This window comes from Sus scrofa, chromosome 3 (genome assembly GCF_000003025.6).
Source record: "Sus scrofa isolate TJ Tabasco breed Duroc chromosome 3, Sscrofa11.1, whole genome shotgun sequence".
Lineage (NCBI taxonomy): Eukaryota > Metazoa > Chordata > Mammalia > Artiodactyla > Suidae > Sus > Sus scrofa.
In genome coordinates this window covers 115,699,015-115,711,263 of record NC_010445.4, presented here as the reverse complement: position 1 = coordinate 115,711,263, position 12,249 = coordinate 115,699,015, and the positions used below count along the sequence as shown (strand labels likewise).

The following is a 12,249-nucleotide window of genomic DNA, read 5'->3' as shown; positions in this document are numbered from 1 at the left end:
CACACACACACACACACACACACACGTTTCTGACATATGGTCCTGCATTGCCTCAGTTAAAGAGATTTATTTATTTGAACATTGGTATCCTCTGAAATTATGATTAGCCATTGAGAATGAACAACTCTCTTTGGAAGGATATTATTAAACTGGTTAAGATTTCTGCTTATACCCTAGAGATAATGTTTCTCCCACATTTATATATAGACTTACTGAATTATTTTAAAACTTTATGGCAATTATAAGTGAAGATATAGCCCATTTTATCTATTTGTTTCCTACAGAAAAGACTGATGAATCATTATTCAATTTTGTCCATATAACTTGGATTTGGATTGCTCTCTGTATCACTATGGGTCTGCTCATTCATTTATTTTCTGTGTAAACGTATGCTCTGTCCATTTCTACTAACTAGAGCCTACTTGTAAACTATATAGGTTACAGTTTGTTCAGTTAATTGCAGAAGTCTAGAAAGTGCAAATATCTGGTAATACCTCTTACCCCAGATAGGAACTAGTGATAGAATTCCACAATTTGAAAAAATTCTTCTGTGTAAAAAAGCCCCCTCATTAAAATGGAAATTCTGGAAGATACGATACAAGTAGTAATCATCTGGCATTTATCCTTCTGAGAAACTTTTGTATGACCTATTTTATTATATAGCAGATGTTAACTGGACCAAGTAGGAAAAGGAACAATAGGTCTGAAGTGTAGGCTTTACATGAAGGGTCTTAATGTCTATGAGGGCAGCAGTCACTTAGGGAAAATAGGTAGAGAAAAGGGGAAGTAGAAGGATGTCGAAAATCACTGATTTTCTTCACTGCCTTTTGGCCATATTCCAAACATGCTGCCCCAAGCTGGGTCAGAAAAGGAGGATTGCCACATGGATTCCTGTGATACTGCCAAAGAAAAGTTTTGCCAGCCAGAGATTAACAGACAAGGAAGACTTTGTTTAAGACTACTGCAATAAGGGAGAGAGATTAAACTCAACTCTACTGAAAGAAAATTCTTCAGTATCAAATGGTAGGAGTATTTTAAGCCCTGGGATGAGCCAGTAAAAATTACTAGAGGAAGTCAAGAGGGGAGTGGCCAATTTGATTAAGTCATCTGTGCTTACTAATTGTCCCTTATCAAAGTTAGGCTTCTACCCATCCACAGAGACTGGGAGATAGAGGTGCTATCTTTCTTTGTATTACTGTTATTATTATTTATTTATTTTTTGGCCACACCTGAGGCATGTGGAAATTCCCAAGCCTGGGATCAAACCTGCGCCACAGCAGTGACAATGCCTAATCCATACTGGTCATCAGGGAAATCTGCTGCGTTTTGTTTGTTTGTTTGTTTGTTTGTTTGTTTGGGCCACACTCCCAGCATATGGAAATTCCCAGGATGGGGTCAATTTGGAATAAAAGCTACAGCTGTGGGCCTACACCACAGCCTCAGTAATACAGGATCCAAGCCACATCTGTGACCTACACCACAGCTCACAGCAATGCCAGATCCTTAACCCACTGAGCAAAGCCAGGGATAGAACCCACATCCTTATGGATATGGATTCTAGTCTGGTTTGTTAACTGCTGAACCGTGAAGGGAACTCCCTGGTGCTCTTTTTTGATGATAGCATTTCAAAGGGTGTTTCCCAGATCTTTGAGAAAATCATTCCTGGTTTGTAAAACTTGCAAGAGGCTAGGAGAATCTTTACATCTCAAAAGAGCAGAGAAAAAAATATACAATTGTAGTTTTCTAAACTACCACCTTTAAGAAAAGGCAGATGGGGGAGGGCAGTCCAAAGTGTAGTTAAGCTGAAGGAACATTAAGGCCATCTTGGTCAAGGTACAGTAATGTTGTTGAACACATATGAGCACTTACTAAGTTCTAGGTTCTTCATAGGAACTATCTCATTTAATAGCAGTGTTTTATTTTCCTTGTTTACAGATGAGAAAAGCAAAGCACAGGGAGCATACGTTATCTTCCCATGGTGATATAGAGCCCAAGCAGGCTGGCTTTAGGGTCTCCAATTGTGACCACTCTACTTGTCCTACTTGCTGCTGGTATGGCAGACAGTCAAGTCTTGTGTCTCAATGTCTGAGCTTAAAATGAATCCTGCAGCAAAGGTCCAGAATGTGAGCCACAATGAGTGAAAACTGTGCAGTCCCTCCACTTCAGGAAAGGCAGACTTTAGATAGCTTCTAGATGATATAATATGGCAAAGGTGATGGGCTGGTCCTCCATAGTTAGATTAGGCTACATATGACTCTGTCCTAAGAATCCAGAGTGAGATTGTCCTACTAGGTTTGATTAATGAGCTGCCATGTTATGAGAGGGCACATGCAAAGGCCATAAGGCAAAGAACTGTAGACAGCCTCTCAAACTGAGAGCATCCCCCAGGTGACAGCCAGGAAGACAATGGGGGTCTCAGTCTGAATTTTGATTATTAATTCTTCCAATAACCACAATGAGTTTGGATGATTTTCTGATAGTCTAGCCAATACTTTGACTGCAGCCCTGTGAGCTGCAGAGCCAAGGACCTAGCTAAGCCTTGCCCAGATTTCTGACTCGTGATTTACATTACTGAGTTAAGATAATTTGTTGACATTCTGGTTGTCTTGGCCAGTGCTCTGTTTCTCATTTACTGCAACAACTTCCTTAAAGTTATTTTGATCTCCAGTTTTCCTTCCTCCACATTTGCCAGCCATAGATGTCATTTGAAGATAGGTATCTTGATATGTAATTTTTCAAAGTCAAATGTAGTATTAAAAATCTTACCTAAAAATCTACTGGATGAAGCTCATGGTGTATTTTAAAAGGCCCTCCCAAGTTTGGTTCTAAATTACCATGTCTCTCACCACCTCCTTCACGCACTATTCATTCATCTGTTTTCAAACAACCTACAGTTTCCTGATGCCCACGTTTTATCAGAAGGTGTTCTAGGCACTGAGTGCGTGAAATCCAAATGATAACATTTCTTCCAAAATAGGTCTCTGATGTAGTTGAAGAGACAGACAACTTAATCAACTATCGCAGTTCAACACAAAAGGGACATGCATGGCTTGAAGAAATCAAATGGTATCATTTTCAACTCCACCACTTTCTGTTTCTGAGAATTTGGAGAAGTCAGTGTTTGTCTCTGAACTTCAGTGTTCTTATTTGTAAATATCGGAAACAGCACCTAATGTCTCACAGCCTCACTGGGAGGGTTAAACTTGAAGATATGAATAAAGTTATTAGCATAATGCTGAATACAGAGAGAAAATCTAATAAGTATTTGTTAAATTTTGATATTCAGTTTTTGTTTGTATCTATTGACACTTATATTGCACATGAACTGGAGAAGGCCTAGGGTCCCAGGCAGGGGACAAAGAGGGGCAAGGCAGAATGCTCAATAGGAGCAAGCCTTGGGGTGAGTCTAAAAGGATGACAGGGCTTACACCCAAACAAGGAAAGTTTACAGGTAGGGAGGACATCATGTGTGAAGACATGTGCCTGAAACAGCAGGCTGTGTTGCAGACACAAGAGTTGGGCTTGTCTGAGAAAAAGGTACATGTGGGAGAACTAATTTATAATCTCTCTCATTTATGTTTCCCAGCACCCATCTTTACTCCCTCACAAATAAAAAGAAGAAAAAAAATGTATTTATCTAGTGCTTACACTGTCCAGACATTTTTCTAAGGGTTTTACACTTATGAACTTACAAAACCCTACCCAAAGAGACAGGTACTATTACTCTCCCTATTGTGCAGATGAGGAAAGGGAAACCAAGAAGGGTAAGTATATTTCTGAAGGTATTATTATTTCTAATAATGCATAGAGCTGGGATTTCAACTCAGGCAATGATGGAGCTCTTCACTTCTATGTGTGTGTATATCTGCAAAATCCACCAAAACTAAGAGCACAAATAAACACAGAAACAAGGATGGATAAAGAAAACAATTGGGTAAATCAAATCATTAAAGCTTACCCAGTTTCCTCGCTTCAACACAACTGAGAAAAATGAAACTCAGAAAGCTAAGTGACTCTACCCTCAATATTGAATGCAGTAAATGCAGCTATAAGGCTAGAATCCAAATATCTTCAGCAACATGTCAGTGAAGGCATATATAGATATATGCATATACACATGTTACATAGATTTACATGTAGATACATATGCAAATATGTATTAGGTTGGAAGAATACATTTAGTAGAGTGAGTGATTTAATGGTTTCTGCCCCATGAAGCTATGTGCTTAGTGCTTAAAATCAATCAACCATGATTGATTGTCCTTCCAATTGAAAACAGCATTGAGAAAGCACCCTCTCATACCAATTTAGAACATATACAAGTAGGATCAGATACAGTATTTTTACAAATATCTCAAAGTCTTACTGAGAAAAAAAATTGACTTTAAAATAGATAAAATAGAGACTACTAACATATACATGAAAAAAGTACTCATTTTAGAACACAGGTAATTAATTCAAAAGGCCCAAGTTCATCAAGTATATTTTTTTTCTAAAACACACTTCTACATGTATCTAGTTTTTGCCCATGATTTCCTCATTTAACAAATATTTCTCGAATGCTTACTAAATGTGATGTACTATTCCTGGGCACTTGGGATATAATCCAGGATATCCAAGATGTTTTGGGATATAAGGCAAGATCCCAGCCCTGGTGAAACTTCTGTTGTAGCAGAGAAAAACAAACAATACATAATACACATAACAAAATTACATAATGTGTTCTATGGTGGTAAATTCCAAGAACACAAAAGGAAATATGGATCAGGTAAGGGGGACCTAAAGGTGGAGGATGCAGCATTAAATACAGAGTCAGGGTGAGCCTTCAAAGGCAATGACAAAAGGAATTCCAGTTGTGGCTCAGCAGGTTAAGAACCCACATAGTGTCAATGAGGATATGGGTTTGATCCCTGGCCTTCCTCAGTGGGTTAAGGATCTAGCATCACTGCAAGCTGTTGCATAGGCCTGCAGCTGCAGCTCTGATTTGACCCCTAACCTGGAAACTTCCATATGCCACAGGTGCAGCTATATAAAGAAGGAAAAAGAGAGAGAGAGAGAGAGAGAGAGATGACAATGAAAAACTTAAAGATGGTGAGAGACTGGCAGTTAGATATCTCAGGGAGAAGAAACAACAAGAGCAAAGGCACTGAGGTAGGAGTGTATCTGGCATGTTTATAAAATGCCGGGAGCCCAGCAGGGTTATAGCAGCATGATTAGAGGTGAGAAATAACAGACAGAAGAGATAACAGAGCCAGGTCATGTAGGGAGCCCACTTTGCACTGGGAAGCCACTAGGAATTTGAGCTAAAACTGTCACAAGCAACAAAGGTTTTACGTTTTCCTTAGGGAGACTGTGTAAGGATGCTGTAGGAATCCATGTGGGAAATGATGGTGACACATTCTACAGGGTCCCCAGTCTCAGAGGGAAACTTCCAGCACTTCACCATTAAGCAACATGTTTCCTGTATACTGTTGAAAGCTAACAGTTTAATGGTAGATTCCATTATTGTTCATTTTAACCATAAATTTTATTCCTAATTCCCTACATTATTTTTAAAAATTATGTGTAAAGTTTATAGTATGACTCTTTTGACTCAGCATGAATTGTCTTCAGTTTATTTAAATGTAGTGCATTACATTGGCTGATTTTCTAATATAATCTTGCATGCCTAGAGCAAACCATCATGATATTTTCTTACTTGGATGCTTGGTTACTTCTGACTGCGTACTGTGTCTTTTCATTAAAAAAAAAAAGTGACTGTATTAATTATTTCAATCATAGAACAAAAACTTTTTAAAGAAATTCTGTGTGCTTGACAACATTTGATACTGTCAAGTTTCTGATTTTTTTTTTTTTTGGCCATTAATATAGTTTCAAATAGTGAGGCGGCTTAATATTATTGACATAATGTCTCTTTTATCACAGTTTGTTACTAACTAGGATATCATTGGAATCTATTCCTTGGCATTTATTTTGATATATAACCAAAATATATTTGGTTTTGTATTGACCTTTTCTTGTTTTGATATATAACCAAAATATATTTGGTTTTGTATTGACCTTTTCTTGTTTTGGCATAAAAGTTGTAAAAGTCCCATAGTTGTGTGAATTTTTCTCTTTTATTTTCTCAACTAAATTATATATCGTGAAATTTTTAAATTGATTCATTGTTTCTCTTCTTTCCATTTTATTTTTCCTGATTGATATTGGACTAATAAAGATTTCTATAATCCATATTCTCCACTTATTTGAAGCTGCAAATTATATTACTAATGTTCAAATAATTTACCCAAATTTAACTGCACATTTTTCTAATGAAATCTAAAGTTATTTAATGTCTTTTTCTCCCTTGAAAAACATGTCAAAAATTTTAGCATGCCTTAAAAACATACAGCATTCCTATTATGTTATTGCTGTCTATACTTTAATTTCACCTTTTTAAACACTTTTTTTTCATTTATAGACAGAATTTTATTTTTTCTGTGCTCACTGCTCACTTTTTCCCCTTTCCATGCTCTGAGTTCACATCCCCTCTACCTGAAGTGCATATTGTAATAAACTTTTGGATATTATTCTGTAAATGGTAACACTCTTGGTGTAATTGAAAACTGTCTCTACCCTCACGCAGGAATGGAGATTAAGCTGAGTGTAAAAGTCTAGGTTAACAATGAGTTTCCTTCAGGACTTTGAATATATGATTCTATTGTCTTCTGGAAATTCTTCTGGGTGATATCCGTTCTCAGTCAGATTACAATTTATATGTAGGAATCTGTCTTTTCTCTCTGCTGGCTCTTAAGATTCTTCTCTTTCTCATCAATGTTTTTTAATTTTACTCTTACATGTAATTGTGAATTTTTGTTCTTCCTATATGGCGTTTGTTGTGTATTTTCTAAGGACTCAGAATTTCTTAAAATCTCAAAAGCCTCACTTTTACATCTTTATATATTGCTTATCTACTATTCTATCTATCCTCCTTAGAGAAATGCTGCTAGACATAAAGTGGGGATTATCAATCTAGCATCCACTTACATAATGCTTTTCCAGTTTTCACTTTTTTCCTGTCACCACTACTTGATTCTGGGTAAATTCTGCATCCAGCTTCAAATAGCTCTTGTTCCTTTGGGTCCATTCCATATGCCCTCTAATCTATTATATTCTTTAATTTCAATTTTTATAAATCCCAAGATTTCAATTTGACACTTTCATAGTTTTTTAGTTTACTTTTACCATAATCTCTTCATTTTAATGGATGTTATCAAAGTATTCATCTTTTGGCATTCAAAATATACTTTTATTGATTATTTAAGATGATATTAAGTTCATTTAACAAGAAATAATTGACACTGGAAATATGAGTAATGCCAGCCTTCCTTCTTAGTGTGTGGTTGAGAATGGTATTTGCAGTCTGCCTTGAGACTCCCCCTGGCCCCTGTAGTCGGTCAGAGTAGAAAGTCAGAGCGTGCCTCCTGCCAGGTCCCAGAACTAGTTTTTAAATGGCATGCTAGGGCTTTCCCTCCTTACAGATTGAGCTGGCAGCTTTGCTGGTTTTCTTGTCATGACTTTCTTTCTTCCTCTTTCCTCTATAGCCCACAGCTTCCTCTAAAGCCATGGATCAAGCAGATTTTCTACAAACAATTTTTTCAGCCTTCTTTCACTGGCTGTGAAGACACTGAACCTGCCTCCTATCTCCAATCTAATATGGAACACTTTTCCCCATGGTTACTCCTCTGAATTGAACTTCTGTCTACCACATCTTTCTTTCTCATCAGCCAGGAAGACTATGGCCTCAGGCTGTAAAAAGGTTAGCTTGTAAGGGCCCATGTTCTGGTCAAAAACAATTGGAAAAAACTAGATAAGACTTTTTAAATGTGCAGACATTGGAGATACAAGGAGGAAGTTTGGACTTGAGGTGCTTGATCCAAAAGAAAGGCAGGCACATTGAAGTGAGCACAACTTTCTGGAAGCCATGTTTACCCCTGTGAATTTGCCTATTCTCAGCACAAGAGGTGAAGCTGAGATGCTTGACAGAAACTCACTGCTACAAGATATAAAACTAACAAAGACATTTACTACCTCATGAGGCTGAAGATTTTTAAAAAACATGAAATTTTGTGGCTGCCAAGGCAACCAAGCCTGCAGGAAATAAGATCTATGAGAGAAGAGAGAGAGAGAGAGAATAAATCTGATAGACAATGGTTCATATCAGGGATTCTCATCCTCCATACTATTGATTTGTTGAGACAGATAACTCTCCATCCTGTGCATGTTTGGATATTTAGCAGCATTCCTGGCCCTACCCAGTAGATGTTAGCAGAACCCACATCCCACCCCCACTCCCAGAGTTACGTGAAGCAAAAATGTCTTCAGATGTTTTCCAACATCTCCTGAGGAACAAAATCACCCTGATTAATAACCGACATTTTAGACTTCTGAAATATTTGTCAGATCCTTAAGGTATACTGAGTAATAGCCTAAGAAACCAAGCAGGAAAAGAAAAAGCAGAATATCTGAAAAACAGAACAGAATAATCAAGTCACAGGCACTGAGGAGATAAAAAATAGAGTTTCTTAGGGGGAGAGATCATAGAAAACAATCCAGTCTCTAAACTAGTACCTTGGAGAGATTTACATTGCAACTGGGATGGTCTATTCTAGTCTGAGCCTAACAACAATAGCAACTCAGCACATAATGAACTCAGGTCCTGATTAGCTGTGATGTGCTTTATAATAACTGTCTGCCAGACAACAAAGGAAATCATCACCAGAGGAAGATAACATCAGCCAGAAATTCTAAAATTTTTTAATACACAATGTCTTATGCTCAATCAAAACTTTTCTCACATAACAAGAAACAAGACCAACAAACAGAAAATATAACAGATAATAAAATGGATCCATAGGTGGCCAAGGAATTGAGGTTATCAAATACTGACTTTAAAGAAAATATTATTCAATAAGCCAAAGTTATAAGGACAAGAAAATAAATGACGATTTAAAATATAAAGCTTAAATCTTCAATTGTAAATTTTAGAACTAAAAAAAATTATATGATTGTTAATGAGGATCAAAAGAAGACTTTAACAGTAGATAAGATATTTCTTGGCACATGACCCCTCATGGCTCTTACCATTGCTTCATTTGTCACATCTTCTTTGACTTTCATCTTCTAAATATCCTTGTGAAAATATGGCCCAAGGTAGATAATGCAGGATACTCTCCAATTGCAAGTGCCTTAACCTAACCATATCTGCAAAATTTAATAAAATGTTGTTAAATTTAAAAACTGGCAAAACCATACACTGAAAACTCAAAATATTATTGAGATGGAAAGACATACCATGTTCATGGATCAGATGACTCAATATATTCGAGATGTCGATTCTCTTTAAACTGGTCAGGGTTTTTTTTTGTTTTCTTTCTGTGTATGTGGAAATTGACATGTGGATACTAACATTTCTATTGAAATGCAAAGGGCCTAGAAAAGTCAAAACAATTTTGAGAAATAAAAAAGTTGGAGGACTTAACCTGATTTCAAAAATTTCCTTTAAACTAATATAATCCAGAGAGTGTTGTACTGGTGTGATTATATGTATATAATGACTGTAAGAGAATAGAGAGTCCAGAAATGGACTGACACATATGTGGTCAATAAATTTTTAACAAAGGTACCAAGTTACTTGTATGGGAAGAAAATTCTGAAACAATTAGATATGGAAATAAATAAACCTTAGCTCTTATTTCACATAATATAAAAACATTAGCCTGATGTTAATTATAGACCTAAAAGTAAGAGCTAAAACTGTAACATTCTAAGAATACACAGGAAAAAATCTTTGTAATTTTGATAAGTGAAGTGTTCTTAGCACACAAAAGGAATAAAACACACACACAAAAGGATAAGTTTGGCTTTATCAAAAGGAAAACTTTTGCTCTTCAAAAGATACTTTCAAGAAAGTAAAAAAAAGTCACAGATTAGAAGAAAATATTTCAAAAATTTGACCTCACAGAGTATTGTGTCCATAATATATAAAAATTCTTTCAACTCAATAATAAAGATCCAATAATTCAATTTTTTAAATAGGTGAAAGATTTGAACAGAAAGTTTACCAAATAATATAAATGAAAAATAAGCTCTTGAAAATATATGTAATGTTATTAGTCACCAGGAATACACACATTTGAAACCACAGTGAGATATTACTGTATACCCGTAAAGAAGCTAAAATTAAAAAATCTAACAATAGTAGGTGCTAGGGAAGATTTGGAGAAACCAAAACTCTCATATATTGCTGATGGGGATGCAAATAATATAATTACATTGGAAAGTAATTCAGCAACTGTTAACTACTTAAACGTACTTTTACCATAAAACTAAGCATATTAACTAGTAGGTATTTAAACAAACAAATACATATGTCCACACAATGATTTTTACTAGAATGTTCATAGCAGTTTGTTTCTTAATAGCCAACAATTGGGGGGAAAGATATATATATACATATATACACATACTCATATATGCATATATATATTTACATCTACTGATGAATTAAGAAAATGCATCACATGCATATAATTGACTACTGCTCAGTAATAAAAAATAACAATTTATTTACACATGTAAATACAGATGAATCAATCACAAAGTACAAGTAAAAGATATCAGATACAAATGACTACTTAAGTTTGTTTCAATTTTTATGAAATTCTGGAAAAGCCAAAACTATAGGAACAGGAAACATGTTTTCCTGGGGTCCACGGGTGCTTTTGACTGGATATGGTCACGGGGTAACAAAAATATTATATAAAATCTTCTGATTGTGAGTGATTATTTATATATTGTTATAAAAGTTAATCAAGTTGTAGGTTTAAAACAGCAAATTTTTGGAGATCCCACTGTGGTTAGTGGGTTATGAACCCAATATGTATCCATGAGGATGCAGGTTCGATCCCTGGCCTTGCCCAGTAGGTTAAGGATCCAACATTACCAGAAGCTGTGGTTAGGTTGCAGATTGCTGTGGCTATGGGGTAGAATGGCAGCTGCAGCTCCAACATGACCCCTGGCTTGGAACTTCCGTATGCTACAGGTATAGCCCTAAAAGCAAAAATAAATAAAAATTTTTAAAATTTAAAAAATGGCAAATTTATTACATGTAAATTATACCTTAATTTTTTTTTAATGGAGAGAAAACACTAGGAAATGATACAGTAGGGCTCAATGTTAGTCTTAAAATCCAGGCAGATGAGCTCGAACTTGGTATGATGAACTATATCCATAAAAGATTAATATATTTGTGTGTCATAAATAAATGATGTTTCTGAGGTTTACAAAGAATTTGGACTGCCTTCTACCCAAGTGTTTTTTTTTTTTTTTTTTTTTTTTTTTTCGTTTCTAGTTGTGAGAAGTCCTAGGAAATTCCTTAGTAAAGGGAGTTATAAAAATATATTTATTCTGCTTATATAGTAAAATTCTGGCTGGTAATGCCAAGGATGGTAGCAGGTGGAGGTAATTTTCCAAGGCTGGTCGTGAGTTAATGGATTCCCTTAAAGGTGATGTAAATTGGCTAAATTTTTATATCTGACACTCAAATCAAACAAGAGTGAAAAGAAAATGAACTAGCAAATATGATAAATATCCTCTGACAGTAGTCTGAAATAAAAACTAAGTGAAATTTTTCAGCCCTGTACATTACCCTTAAAAGAATCTAACTGCTGTACAATAATGAGAGTTCTGATCATGCCAGATCAGATGTAAGCACAATTTGCAGGTGTGCGGTTTCCTTCTTGAAAGAAGTTGTTAAACCATGAAGGGCATGCCAAAATCACTATCCTGCTTTTCAGAACACCAAGGAGTTCACCAGGAGGAAAGCAGCATATGCATATCATATCAGCCAACCTAGAGCACAATTTCATTAAATATTCAGCATGAGGAGGAACCCCTTGTTTTACATATAGGATTTGATTCCCTTCGGGACTCAGGTGGTGTGAAATCCTTGTTACACAGCACTGTTGGGGATTGGAAGGCCCTGGCTAATTCTTGTTGACACAGAAGTACTGTGCAAATGACACATGGATCAGCAAGTATAAAGAAATTAGATTACATTACACAGTGGATCTTTATAAGAATTTTATCCAAAATCCTACCAAGTGACTGGGAGAAATTACTGCATAAACAAAAGACACCTTTAATAGAGCATGAAACAAACATAAATCATAGGTACAAAGAAATTCAAAGAAATGATGAAGATGT

At 35.8% G+C, this 12,249-nt stretch overlaps 1 long non-coding RNA gene across 3 annotated transcripts in view; it reads right to left on the bottom strand.

Annotated features, from left to right (window-relative positions):
- The window catches only part of LOC102165887, a 592,639-nt gene extending 581,659 nt beyond the window's left edge, over window positions 1-10,980 (bottom strand). Inside the window, exons 1-2 of one of the 3 annotated variants that reach the window (XR_002342827.1) lie at window positions 9,337-10,980; window positions 9,127-9,246 (exon numbers count right to left, since the gene is read on the bottom strand). This is a non-coding gene — a long non-coding RNA (uncharacterized LOC102165887). The remainder of the gene's footprint in view (window positions 1-9,126; window positions 9,247-9,336) is intronic. The other 2 variants (XR_002342826.1, XR_002342825.1) reach the window with 2 other exon arrangements.